The sequence below is a fragment of the Dendrobates tinctorius genome, unplaced genomic scaffold (assembly GCF_039654945.1).
Source record: "Dendrobates tinctorius isolate UK_male_01 unplaced genomic scaffold, ASM3965494v1 ptg000135l, whole genome shotgun sequence".
Lineage (NCBI taxonomy): Eukaryota > Metazoa > Chordata > Amphibia > Anura > Dendrobatidae > Dendrobates > Dendrobates tinctorius.
In genome coordinates this window covers 9,084,876-9,099,623 of record NW_027361803.1, presented here as the reverse complement: position 1 = coordinate 9,099,623, position 14,748 = coordinate 9,084,876, and the positions used below count along the sequence as shown (strand labels likewise).

General features: G+C 47.3%; 2 protein-coding genes across 3 annotated transcripts in view; both read right to left on the bottom strand.

The window, feature by feature from the left end:
- The window catches only part of LOC141048421 (class I histocompatibility antigen, F10 alpha chain-like), a 490,026-nt gene that overhangs the window by 433,083 nt on the left and 42,195 nt on the right, over nt 1–14,748 (bottom strand). The window lies entirely within an intron of this gene.
- The window catches only part of LOC141048428 (class I histocompatibility antigen, F10 alpha chain-like), a 110,786-nt gene that overhangs the window by 92,150 nt on the left and 3,888 nt on the right, over nt 1–14,748 (bottom strand). The window lies entirely within an intron of this gene.

Here is a 14,748-nt window from a genome sequence, read left to right as displayed (position 1 = left end):
CACCTGGCATCCTTTTATATCCACCACCCATTATTCATTAGCAAGCAGGTGCGATACTGACCAGACTAGGCCACATAGGAAAGGTATCTGGGAGAGATATACCTGCCTTCATCCACTATTCCCACATGATTCTCACATATCCCCCCCCTCTGCTCAGACCACTCCGGTCGAGCAATGACACCTGCCAAACACTCGGGACAGGGCATCTGCGTTCCCCATCTGTACCCCTGGGCGGTGCTCCACCGTAAAAGTGTAGGCCTGCAGGGCAAGGAACCACCGGGTCACCCGGCTATTCCGTTCCTTGTTCAAGTGCATCCACTTGAGAGGGGCATGGTCCGTGATCAGCCTGAACTTTCGGCCCACGAGGTAATATTTGAGGGCCTCCAGAGCCCACTTAATGGCGAGGCACTCTTTTTCTACGACTGCATACCTTTGCTCGTGTTTATTCAGCTTCCTGCTGAGATAGAGGACTGGGTGCTCCACTCCGTCCCTCACTTGTGAGAGTACGGCCCCGATACCGGTATCAGAGGCATCCGTTTGTACCACAAACTCGCTGCGGAAGTCCGGAGTCACCAGTACGGGCTGAGAGCAAAGTGCCCGTTTTAGGCTATGGAAGGCTTCTTCAGCCGCTAAACTCCATTTAATCATGATGGAGTCTTTCCCTTTTGTAAGATCCGTCAGTGGGGTAGCGATGGCTGCAAAATTGGGTATGAACCGGCGATAATAGCCGGCGATCCCCAGGAAGGCTTGCACCTGCTTCTTGTTGACAGGTTGTGGCCAGTCCTGAACCGCCTGAATCTTATCAACCTGGGGTTTAACAATACCCCTCCCAATTACATACCCCAAATACCGGGCTTCTTCTAGCCCGATGTGACATTTCTTGGGGTTCGCGGTTAGACCTGCCTCCCACAGGTCGTCAATCACAGCTTGTACTATCTGGAGATGAGTCTCCCAGTCCAAGCTGTAAATGACAATGTCATCCAAATAGGCCGAAGCGTACCGCCTATGTGGCCTCAGGACTCGATCCATCAGTCTCTGGAAGGTCGCCGGGGCCCCGTGCAGTCCAAACGGCATATACACATACTGAAATAGACCTTCCGGCGTAGCAAATGCCGTCTTTTCTCTGGCAGCCTCCGCCAAAGGGATCTGCCAATACCCCTTTGTTAGGTCTAGGGTCGTAATATACCGGGCTTTTCCTAACCGATCTATTAACTCGTCGACCCGGGGCATAGGATAGGCATCAAATTTTGAGACCGCATTCAGTTTCCTGAAGTCATTGCAGAACCGGATTGTGCTGTCCGGTTTAGGAATTAACACAATCGGGCTGGACCAAGCACTGTGCGATTCCTCAATGACGCCTAACTTTAACACTGCCTTCACTTCTCGGGAAACGGCTTCACGGCGCGCTTCCGGAATTCTGTAGGGTTTCACGTGAACAGTGACACCAGGTTCCGTTACAATGTCATGTTTCTGTCATGGTTAGGACATGGTTAATGTCCTGTTCTGACAGGGTTAACATTGCCGGCCTCTCTTTGGATCTGGGAGGGGTATTTATGCTCACTCCATACTGGCATTCTCTGTCAGTTATACTGCTATTCTGGTGTTGGTTGTCTTAGAATAAGGACTGGTTTTTTGTCCGAAACGCGTCCAACTACACGTCCTGATGCGTCTCTTATCATGATGGAGAATCTTATGATTTTTTTAAATTTTGGAATAAAGGAATAAAAAATTTTTTAATCTAATTACTGATCTGGATGCTGGAATTTTTTTCCATATTACGCTTTGCTGCAGAGGGATCCTGTTTCCACATTCCGTGCACCGATCGGACTTATAGCTGTCTTCTTTGGGGTGAGCTGAAAAAATTTTCTTTTTTTACCTTGCTATTCTGGTGTGTCTGACCCCTGGTGTGCGTGTACTCTGCATTGTTGGTTTGCTTCCTGTGTATGACCCGGCTTGTTCCTTCACTCTGTACTCCGTCTCTCGTTTTTGGTACCATTGTCTTTTCTGGTTCTGACCTTCTGGCTTGGCTATGGTTACTCCGTTACAGTTTACCCCTATTGTACCGTCTAATACCTGTTCTGGTTTTCTGATCTATTGCTACGTCCTGACAATTCTTTCTGTCTAAGCCCTTTGGTACTGTCCTGCTATCTCGTGCTTTGACCCGGCTTGATCTGGTGTCTGTCTCTGTGTATGCTCCTTGGTAACATTGTCCTGTAGTTACCCTTCTAGGAGTTTCCCTGCAGCTCCTAGCTCTGTGGAGCTTAGGCCACGCCCCCAGCAGTCACGTGATTCAGGTCCTGGAGCATACATTGTCACCACTGCTGCTCGCTCCGCAGGTATCTTTGTGCACAGTCTTTGTATTCAGGACACATGCCCTGGCTCAGTGAGCAAGTGCAGTGCGGTGTTCCTGACATTATAACTGACCGTTTCAGGTTTTTTTTCCTCTGAAGGGAAAAAAAAAAAAAAAGTGTGTGTTATCCTCATGGATCCCATACAAGCCTTGGCTGATCAGGTCAAGCACCTGACCCAAATGTTCCATAAACTCAATGTGGAACAGCGCACGATGGCCCATACCCAGCAACAGTTGGTGGTTACTGTGCAGGGGGCTGTCGATGCAGGGGCTTCTAGTTCTGGGGGTAGGGATGTGTCATTAGCGTCCCCCGAATCTCCAGTCAAATTGCCCGATCCCTTCTCAGGGGATAAAAAGGAGTTCAGGTCTTTCAGAGAAGGATGCAACCTTTTTTTTTCTCTAAGGCCCCGCTCCTCCGGGGATGAGTTCCAGAGGGTGGGGGTCATTATTTCCCTACTTCGGGGGGCTCCGCAAGCATGGGCTTTCTCTCTGTCTTCCTCTGCTCCTGAACGTATGTCAGTGAACTTGTTCTTTGAGGCTCTGGGGCACATTTATGACGAGCCTGATAGAGTGCGTCTGGCAGAGGATATGGTGATGAGTGTGACACAGGGGAGGCACTCTGCTGAATGGTTCTGCTCAGAGTTTAGACGTTGGACTGCCGAAGTATCCTGGAATGACGCCGCCCTGAGGGGGTTGTTTCGCAGGGGACTTTCTGACCATCTGCAGGACGCTCTGGCATTACATCCGCCTCCTGATACCCTGGAGGACGCCATGATGCAGGCGGTCCATATGGACCGGAGACTCCGTGCTAGAGGAATTATGCAACAAGAGTCTCCCTTGTACCCCAAATTGTGTGACACTTCACCCGTATCTGAGCCCATGAACGTTGGGTCAGTCTCGGTTAAGGAGAAAGAGAGAAGGCACAGCAGAGACAACCTACTATGTTTTTACTGTGGAGCCTCTGGACATTGGAAAAGGAATTGTCCCTCCTGCCCTTCTTCAGAGAAACCTTCAGAGAAACGACTGAGTCTGGGCAACAATCGAGGAGGTTGTCCAGACTCCCAGGTACATTTTTTCTCACGTATAAAAATGGTCCTCCAGGTTGAATTGGAAATTGCTGGCGGTCCTGTTATGACCACCGCCTTTGTTGACTGTGATTCCTCCATTAATCTGATTGATGCCCAAGTTGTGACTCTTAATAAGATAGGGACAGTCAGGTTAAAAGACCCTGTTAAAATTGTGGCTGTGGATTCATCCCCTCTTACCCGGGATGGAATTTGTTTTATGTCTGAAGTTTTTTCTATGAAAGTGGGTTCCACTCATGTGGAAAATTTAAGTTGTTTCGTTATGAATAATCTGCCTGCAGGACTGGTATTGGGAATGCCCTGGTTGCAACGCCACAATCCTCTTATTGATTGGGTGAAGGGGGAGATCACCCGTTGGGGATGTAATGATAATGGTCTGTGTTGTAACCCGGTTCCTTTTGTCAATCCGATAAAATCTGTATCTGTGTCATCTGTCGGTCTGGAGGGTATTCCGGAGTACCTGAGAGACCTTAAAGATGTGTTTTCCGAAAGCGAGGCCGAGGCGCTCCCACCACATAGACCATATGATTGTGCTATCGATTTAGTACCTGGAGCCAAATTACCCAAGGCTCGTTTGTTTAATTTGTCCGGGCCTGAGCGCCAAGCTATGAAAGAGTACATTAAAGAAAGCCTTCGCAAGGGGCATATTCGGCCCTCGGTCTCACCCGTGGCAGCGGGGTTTTTCTCTGTAAAGAAAAAAGATGGTGGGTTGCGACCGTGCCTCGACTTTCGAGAACTGAACAAAATTACTGTTAAGAACACGTACCCTCTCCCGTTGATTCCTGATCTATGCAATCAACTCACGGGGGCCAAATGGTTTTCTAAGCTCGATCTACGAGGGGCTTATAACCTTATAAGGATCCGGGAGGGGGACGAATGGAAAACAGCGTTCCTGACAACTGAGGGGCTGTGTGAAAACCTGGTTATGCCCTTCGGCCTCACTAACGCTCCTGCGGTTTTTCAGAACTTTATTAATGTTGTTTTTTCTGACTTGATTGGACGTTATGTAGTCATTTACCTGGATGACATCTTGATTTACTCTGAGGACAGTCAGTCACACTTGCATCATCTGCGTACGGTGCTTATGAGACTCCGGGAGAACCATTTGTATGCTAAGCTGGAGAAGTGCTCATTTTTTATGCAAGAACTGTCTTTTTTGGGTGTAATTGTATCCGGGGAGGGATTCCGCATGGATCCAGGGAAGGTTCAGGCCATTACAGATTGCGTGCAGCCTCATGACCTGAAGGGGTTGCAGTGATTTCTGGGCTTCGCTAATTATTATAGGAAGTTCATTAAAGGGTTCTCGCAGGTGGTAAAACCCTTGACGGACCTCACTCTTAAAGGGGCAGATGTAAAAATTTGGTCTGTGGCCGCAAAAAATTCCTTCCTGGCATTAAAGAAGTGTTTTACTACAGCCCCTGTGTTGGTACAACCCGATTCGTCAAGACCTTTTATCGTCGAGGTCGACGCTTCGGAGGTGGGGGTGGGGGCAGTATTGTCACAGGGCCCCTCTACCCTGACTAACCTCAAACCCTGTGCATTTTTCTCTAAGAAGTTCTCGTCGGCCGAGAGAAACTATGATGTCGGTAACAGGGAACTGTTAGCAGTTAAATTGGCCTTTGAAGAATGGAGGCATTTTTTGGAGGGGGCCGCTCATCCCATTACGGTCGTCACTGATCATAAAAACCTGGCCTATATCGAGTCTGCTAAGAGATTGACCCCCAGACAGGCTCGGTGGGCACTTTTTTTTTCTCGATTTCAATTTACCATCACGTTCTGACCAGGGTCTAAAAATGTAAAGGCAGATGCCTTAATCCGAAGTTTTGATTCTGTGTCCCCTCCAGAACCTCCTTCCTCCATTCTTCAACCGGGAGTGGATGTAGCCGAAATCTCCTCTGAGTTACAGAGCGAGATTCTGGAAGCACAAGCACAAGCTCCCAGGAATAAACCCCCAGGTAAATTGTTTGTACCCGAACAATTCCGTCCCACACTCCTTCAAGAATTTCATGACTCTATGTTAAGTGCACACCCTGGTATTGCAGCTACCCGGGGGGCAGTAGCTAGGGGTTTTTGGTGGCCCTCTATGGGTACTGATATAAAAAGGTTTGTGAATACTTGTGGGGTGTGCGCGCGCTCTAAAAGCTCTCAGGTCCGGCCGGCCGGGGAATTGGTGCCTTTGCCAATTCCGGATAAACCATGGACACACCTGTCCATGGACTTTATCACTAACCTTCCGCCTTCCAAGGGCAACTCAGTGGTATGGGTAGTGGTTGATAGATTTTCTAAGCAAGCCCACTTTGTGCCATTACCTGCGTTACCATCGGCTGAAACCTTGGCTCGTTTGTTTATACAGCACATTGTTCGACTGCATGGAGTGCCTGTGAACGTGGTGTCGGACAGGGGTGTGCAATTTGTGGCCAGGTTTTGGAGAGCGTTTTGTATGAAGTTGGGGGTCACGTTGTCATTCTCCTCTGCCTATCACCCGGACTCTAACGGACAAACGGAACGCACCAACCAGTCATTGGAGCAGATTCTGAGATGCCAGGCCTCCTCCAGACAGGAAGACTGGTGTGAGGTATTGCCCATGGCAGAATTTGCATTCAACTGTCGGGTTAATCAGTCTACCGGAAAGCCTCCCTTTCTGGTCAATTATGGGTTTGTTCCGCAGTTTGGGGAATTTTCCCATATGGATTCGGATTGCCCTGGTGCCGAGGGGATGGTACAACAATTAAAAACCCTCTGGAAGGAGGTACAGGGGAACATCTCCAAAGCCCAGAAGAAGTTCAAACATTTTGCAGACAGGAGGAGGGGGGTGGTTCCTGCATTAACAGTGGGGGAAAAAGTCTGGTTGTCCACTCGTAACATCAAACTTAAAATACCCTCTATGAAGTTGGGCCCCAAATTTATTGGCCCATACAAGATTGTAGAGGTGATCAACCCGGTGGCATACAGATTACAGTTGCCCACCTCCTTCAAAATCTCTAACGTCTTCCACAGGTCCCTATTAAAACCTGTGGGGAGTTAGAGAAGATCCCTCATCCGTGGCTCCACCAGTGTTGGTAGAGGGTCAACTGGAGTACGAGGTAGGGCGCATCAATGATTCGCGGTGGGTGCGCCAGAGACTTCAGTACCTTATCCATTGGAAGGGATATTCCGTTGAGGATCGATCGTGGGTTCCGGCCAGTTCGGTGCACGCTGATCGACTGGTGCGGGCTTTTCATGCCAGGTACCCTGAGAAACCTGGGGGTCTGGTGGCCCCCCATTAAGAGGGGGGTACTGTCATGGTTAGGACATGGTTAATGTCCTGTTCTGACAGGGTTAACATTGCCGGCCTCTCTTTGGATCTGGGAGGGGTATTTATGCTCACTCCATACTGGCATTCTCTGTCAGTTATACTGCTATTCTGGTGTGTGTGTACTCTGCATTGTTGGTTTGCTTCCCGTGTATGACCCGGCTTGTTCCTTCACTCTGTACTCCGTCTCTCGTTTTTGGTACCATTGTTTTTTCTGGTTCTGACCTCCTGGCTTGGCTATGGTTACTCCGTTACAGTTTACCCCTATTGTACCGTCTAATACCTGTTCTGGTTTTCTGATCTATTGCTACGTCCTGACTATTCTTTCTGTCTAAGCCCTTTGGTACTGTCCTGCTATCTCGTGCTTTGACCCGGCTTGATCTGGTGTCTGTCTCTGTCTATGCTCCTTGGTAACATTGTCCTGTAGTTACCCTTCTAGGAGTTTCCCTGCAGCTCCTAGCTCTGTGGCGCTTAGGACACGCCCCCAGCAGTCACGTGATTCAGGTCCTGGAGCATGCATTGTCACCACTGCTGCTCGCTCCGCAGGTATCTTTGTGCACAGTCTTTGTACTCAGGACACGCGCCCTGGCTCAGTGAGCAAGTGCAGTGCGGTGTTCCTGACAGTTTCATTAGCGTAGTCTGCACGGTTTTTTCTGAGAAAAACTTTTGGTTGTGAAGTAGAAACTGCCTGACCTCAGTCTTTTGCCGCTCCGAGAGAGTCTCTGCAACCCGTACCTCCGGTACGGTATGCGAGCAGACGGGACGGGCCAGCTCCGCTGACAAAGCAGACCGATCTTTCCAGGGTTTTATCAGATTTACATGATAAATCTGTTAAGGTTTCCGTTTACCTGCCTGGTATACTTTGTAGTTTACTTCACCAACTCTTTCCTTAATCTCAAAGGGGCCCTGCCACTTTGCCAGGAACTTACTGTCCACCGTGGGGACCAGGATCAACACCCTATCTCCGGGTGCAAAGGTACGGATCTTGGCGCCCCTATCATAGATTCTTTTCTGGGCTCCCTGAGCCTGCATCATGTGTTCTTTGACGATAGGCATAACAGCCGCAATACGGTCCTGCATTTGTGTGACGTGATCTATCACCGTTTTAAACGGAGTGACCTGACCCTCCCAGGTTTCTTTTGCAACGTCTAACAGTCCGCAAGGACGTCGGGTGTACAATAACTCGAAAGGCGAGAACCCCGTGGAAGACTGGGGCACTTCCCTGATGGCAAAAAGCAAATACGGAAGTAAATAGTCCCAGTTCTTCCCATCCTTGTCTATCGCCTTTCTCAGCATCTGCTTCAGAGTTTTATTGAACCGTTCGATCAACCCGTCTGTTTGAGGGTGATACACGGATGTGCGTAACGGTTCGATTTGTAACAATCGGCAGAGCTCCTTCATTACCCTGGACATAAAGGGGGTCCCCTGGTCGGTGAGTATCTGTTTTGGTATACCGACCCGACTAAACACATGCACCAGTTCCTTGGCAATCGTCTTGGTGGCCGTGTTACGCAAAGGTATGACCTCCGGGTAACGAGTGGCATAATCCAAGATGACCAGGATATGTTGGTGTCCACGTGCAGACCGTGGAAGGGGCCCAACTAAATCCATCCCAATCCTCTCAAACGGGACTTCAATAATAGGTAGGGGTACCAAAGGGCTACAGAACCGGGGCTTAGGTGCAGAGGCTTGGCAGTCAGGACAAGACTCACAATATACACGAACATCGTGATGCATGCCTGGCCAAACAAAACAGTGTAATATCCTTTCGGTGGTTTTCTGGACACCCAGGTGACCTCCCATCACATGTCCGTGGGCCAGGTCCAGCACCTGCCGCCGGTAGGGTTTTGGCACAACTAATAGTTGCACCGGGTCTTCCCCCTTTTTCTCTATCTGATAGAGTAAATCATTCTCCAGAACCATGTAAGGATAGGCCAGCCTAGAGCCAGGTTCTACGGGTACCCCATTTATCACTTTTACATTTGTCCTAGCCTGAGAAAGGGTAGGATCCTTTATTTGCTCGCTTTGGAAGTCATCTTTCTGAACTTCTAAATCCGGCAAACGGGGAGGTGGACGGCTGTCGGCCTCCTCCTCTTCCCCGGTCTCCTCCGTATCACCCGCCATGACTGAAAACGGGAACTGTAGGTCATTTCCAGCAGACTCTTCCCCCGAGTCTTCCGGGGAGACCTCTTCCAGGGGTTCGGGACCCACACGCGCCCGGGGAGGAGAATCATGTACATTATTACCCGAGGGCATCAACTGATTCTCCCACAATTGCCAGAAGTGGGAAAAAACCCGGCCAAGGATAACATCATGCAATAACGCCGGGACGAGTCCCACTTTATGTTGCACAGAACCATAGGAAGTTGTAATGCATATGACCGTGGTGAGGTATGAACAGGTGTCTCCATGCACACACGTTACAGAAAATTTGTCTGATGGTCCAGTCGGGGCTAACACCAGACTGGCCTTCACCAGAGTCACCACACTTCCCGAGTCTAACAATGCCACCACATTTTTGCCATCAACAGTTAAATCACACAAGTGTTTTTCCACATACTTTTGACCGGCATTCACACTCACTACCCGTGCAACCATAGACATGCGGTTTTTAGAGTCTGTGACGTCGCACTGCATGGGTTCAGTAGTGACCGGACAGTTCGCAGCAATATGTCCCATCTCTTGGCAGCGGAAACACCTAACGGGCCCCTTGCTTAGACCATAGTTCGTTACTCTCGGCCTCGCAGTGCGGGCAGTCCCGTTTTCCTCCCCCAATGTCTTAGGGATTTTTCCTTCTCCCCTACTCCCTGGAACAGTCTTACCGGTTCCACGTGGAGATGATGAAGAACGAGGTGGGGTAGCGTCGTCTCGGAGCCCTTCCGCCACGGAGTAACATTCTACCAGATCCACCAGTTGATCTGCCGTCGTAGGATTTCCATGGCTTACCCACTTCCTCAGGGCTGGCGGTAGAGCTCTCAGGTACTTGTCCATGACGACTCTCTGGATTATCTCTGGCGCTGTCAGCACCTCGGGTTGTAGCCACTTCTTCGTCACGTGGATCAGGTCGAACATCTGTGACCGCGGTGGTTTATCCGGCTGATAAGTCCATTCATGCACTCTCTGTGCACGGACAGCGGTCGTCACTCCCAGCCGGGCCAAGATCTCGGCTTTCAGTTTGTCAAAGTCCTGCGCGGCTTCAGGTTCTAAGTCATAATAAGCCTTTTGGGCCTCACCGGAAAGAAACGGGGCAATCAGGCCGGCCCATCGTGCCTTCGGCCATTTTTCTCGCACCGCCGTCCGTTCAAACGTGGTCAGGTATGCCTCGACGTTATCTTCGGTCGTCATCTTCTGCCAGTACCGACTCACGTGAATCACTCTCGACTCGGCTTCCAAGTTAACCTCATGTAGGCTTGCCAGGCGCAGCGCCACCTGCTGGAGAAGCGAACGATTGGTAGTTGTTATGTCCACCAACTCCTTCAGCTGGGCCATCATCACCCGATTAGCTTCTTGCTGGACGGCGGTGGACTGTACCAGCGCTTTCACCACGTCCTCCATGCTCATGCTTGCAACGTGATGCCCGCGTTCTCCACCACAATGTGATAAAACACTCCGGGATCGGCTTTGCTGGGGTCAAAGGTCACGTGCGTTCAGCATGAAACTCAGGCGCAGAGCTGGGATTCGGGTGTAACTGACCCTGGGTCAGGTTTATTAACGGTGAAAGCAATGCAAAAGGAAATAAAACATAAAACAAATCCTTGCCTGTCCGGCACTAACTAAACAAGGTACAAACTAACTACCAACTGGCGGGCTTCTCCCGTCCAGCCAAACCACAGTTGCAGTGGGCACTGCTTTCACTCACGTGTGTCTCTCACACAGACAGACTCTCTGTGTCCCCAGGCTGAGACACCCACACAACCACCTGGCATCCTTTTATATCCACCTCCCATTATTCATTAGCAAGCAGATGCGATACTGACCAGACTAGGCCACATAGGAAAGGTATCTGGGAGAGATATACCTGCCTTCATCCACTATTCCCACATGATTCTCACAGTACTTCTCAAGAATTGAAGCAATGTGGAAGGAAAAAATGAAAATTTAACTTTTTTTCCCAAAAATTTTACTTCAGACACAATTTTTTTATTTTGTCAAGGGTACCAGGAGAAAATGAACCACAATATTTGTTGTGCAATTTCTCCTGAGTACACCGATACCCCATGTGTGGAGGAAGACCAATCCTTAGGCGCACGGTAGCGCTCAGAAGGGAAGGAGCATCGGTTGAGGTTTTGAATGTCAAATTCGCTGGAATCGAGAGCGGACGCCATGTCTCGTTTGGAAAGCCCCTGATGTGCCTAAACAGTGGAAACCTCCCACAAGTGACCCCATTTTGGAAACTAGACCCTAGGGTGCCAAGGAAATGCAGGGTAAAAATTAAGTCGCAAGTTTTTGAAGGTCTTACCTCCTAATTTTGTTCCTTTTTGGTCATAGATATTTTATAATTTTCTTTTTTTAAGATTAGTTATCATTTACTGGTTGCTCAATGGCACATCATATTGCAGTTTTAAATGTTTGTTTAGTATTTATCGTCATGCATATCCCACGTAATGTATGGTATGTTATGCCGTTTACTAATCAGATTAATTGATCTTATATTTTGATCGGGCGTTTCTGAATGCGGCGATACCAAATATGTGTACAATGTACCTAATTGTGTAATGCATATTTTACTGTAATAGAATGCTTACTGCCATTCTATGTTTTTTGAATTATAAATAGTATATCCAGTTAAAGATATGATGACAAACTGAGTGGTTATTGTGTTGTACAATATTGTGGAAAGTGAGAAACATGGAATAATTCACATGCCTTGAGCAAGTGGTAAATCTAAATTGTCAACATATTTTACATGGTGAATCCTTATGCCAAAAGGAACAAATTTGAGGGGTAAGACTTACCAATTTGCAAAGTTCATTTTTCCTTGGCACCCTACTAGACCCCCCCAAGGAACATCTAAATGAGGTGAGAACTTTGAACCCCCAAGGGCTTCACAGAAGTTTATAACATAGAGCCGTGAAATTAAAAAATAAAAAAAATTTCCACAAAAATGATCTTTTTCCCAGAAAATTTTTATTTTCACAAGGGTAACAAGAGAAATAGGACCCCAAAAGTTGTTGTGCAATTTGTCCTGAGTACGCTGATGCCCCATATGTGGGGGGGGACCACTGTGATCGCCTTACTGCGATCTTTGGGAGGCAGAATGAACAAATCCACAAAAGGTGAAGAATTGGTTTTATTTTTTACGCCGTTCCTTGTTCGGTATTAGTGATTAGGCGACTATTCCTCGGGTCGGTGCGATTACAGCGATACCAGATTTATACCTTTTTTCATGTTTAGCTTCTATCGCCCACTAAAAGACGCTTTTTTTTTTGTGCAAGAATTTTTTCGTAAGAAATATTTGCATTTTGAGAGCTATAATTTTTCCATATTTCAGCTGACAGAGTCATGTGTGGGATTGTTTTTTGCAGGATGAGCTGACGTCTTTATTGGTAGCATTTTCGGGCACATGACGTTTTTTGATCATTTTCTATTCCGATTTTTGTGGAGGCAGAATTAACAAAAACCAGCAATTCAGGAATTGTTTTTTTCTTGTTTTTTTTCTCCGTTCCGCGTGTGGTAAAATTGATAAGGCAGCTTTATTCTTCAGGTCACTACGATTACAGGGATACCTCATCTGTATGTATCTGTATGGCGGCTTGTTTTTGCGGGACAACATGGCGCATTTAGTGATACTATTTTTATTACCATTCGGTTTTTTTTTTATCGCGTTTCTTATTCCATTTTTTCCAAAAAGTATGACGATCGCCTCTGCTACACAGACGTGATGCATAGATCACCTCTATGTAGTAGAATTACAGCATTGCTATGAACGCCGACCACAGGGTGGCGCTCCTAGCAATCTGCCATCAACAACCATAGAGGTCTCAAGTAGACCTCAGGTTGTTATGGCAATGCGTCGCTGACCCCCAATCACGTTACGGGGGGTCGGCGATTCGCGTATTTCCGGCCGCGCGCTGGAAGCTCTAGTTAAATGCCTGCTGTCAGCGTTTGACAGCGGGATCTAACTAGTTAATAGGCGCGGGCGGATCGCGATTCCATTCGCTCCTATTGCGGGCACATGTCAGCTGTTTATAACATTTCGCAGTTTTGAGGTTGGCTCACCACCGGAGCCCTCATCAAAGCGGGGCATACTGCCAGCTGAAGTACTATTCCGTCAGCTGGCAGTAAGGGGTTATTTTTTATTTTTTTTTTACCTAGTCCCTTTATGGGACTTTCACTTTTTTTTTAATTTGGTTGATGGTATAATACATTGCAATACTGGAGCATTGCAATGTATTATTCCTATGGAGAAAGTTTTTGAGACCATGCTGAGAGCATGGTCTGAGGCTCTCAGTAGCTGGATGACCCGGGCGTTGTCATGACAACCCCGGGTCATCATGGCAGAGATCAGGCCCTGCGATTACATCGTGGGGACGCCAATCAGAAGGCAGAGGGAGCCCCCGACCCTCTGCCTCCCACTTGAACGCTGCAATTGCGCCCAATTGCAGCAAACAGGGGGCTAACAGTCAGGGGCGGATGCCGCTCCTGGCTGTTAGTGCAGGAAGCTCAGCCACCGGCAGCGCTGAGCTCCTGCACTGACTGGGCTGTGACCAATCACAGTGTTGTGGGTGCGGGGACCAATGGCAATGATCCACGCACATCTTCCTCATGAACTGTCAGTGTGTGTTTACACACAGCGACAGTTTAAATGCAGGACGGACATAGTCCATGGTGCGGGAACTGATATCCTGCCTGTGACGAACTATGTCCGTCCTTAGATGTTAAGGGGTTAAATACCCTGCAGTAAATAAATAGCATTGTGCTTGAAAATAACATATGGTACTTAGTTAAAATGTTTTTTGATAAAAAAATAATGCGGAAGCCATCCCAGCACTCCACGGTGACCGTAATTGGGACAGTCCTAACTCGAATATTAAAAACCTTATCGTTTGTCAAGTGACATTCCATGACCTTAGTTTGGAGATTCAGGCCGGTTCTTCTCTATTAACCCTTTACCGACGATGCCTATTTCCACTTTCCAAAAAGTCTAAATTTTTCAATTCTGACCTGTGGTAATAACTCTGGAACGTTCAAAAAATCCCTGTGATTCTGAGAATGATTTTTCATTGTACTTTATGTTAGTGGTAGATTTAGAACAATACGATTTGTATTAATTTATGAAAATATAAAAATTTTTACCAAAAAATTTGAACATTTTGGAATATTAAAACGTTGACATTTTATGCCCTTAAAACAGTTAGACCACATAAAATGGTTATTACATAACACTTCCCACATGTCTACTTTACATAAGAATCATTTTTTAATCAGAATTTGAAGCGTTAAAACTTTGTCAGCAATTTTCGATTTTCCAACAAAATTTACATAACCAATTTTTTTTAGGGACAACATCACATTTGAAGTGATTTTGAGTGACCTATGTGACAGAAAATACCCCAAAGTGCTCAAAACCACATTCAAAAAGTTTATTGACCCTTTAGGTGCTTCCTAGGAAACAATGAACATCCTAATTTTTTTCCAAAAAAGATTTTTCAGCCCCAAACTTTTCATTTTCACAAGGATAACAGGAGAAAATGGCCCCCTAAATTTGTCCTGAGTATGCAGATAGCCCATATATGGTACAAAATTACTGTTTGGGCGCACAGCAAGGCTCGGAACAGAAGGAGCGCCATTTAACTTTTGGAGTGCAAATTTGGCTGGAATAGATAGCGGACGCCATGTCACGTTTGCCGAACCTCTAATGTTCCTCAACAGTAGAAAAAAACCTCAAGTGACCCCATATTTGAAACTGCACCCCTCAAGGAATTTATCTAGTAGTGTGTTGAGCACTTTGAACCCACAGGAGCTTTATAAAGTTGATCCGTGAAAATGAAAATCTAGATTTGTGAAATTGTTGTGAAATT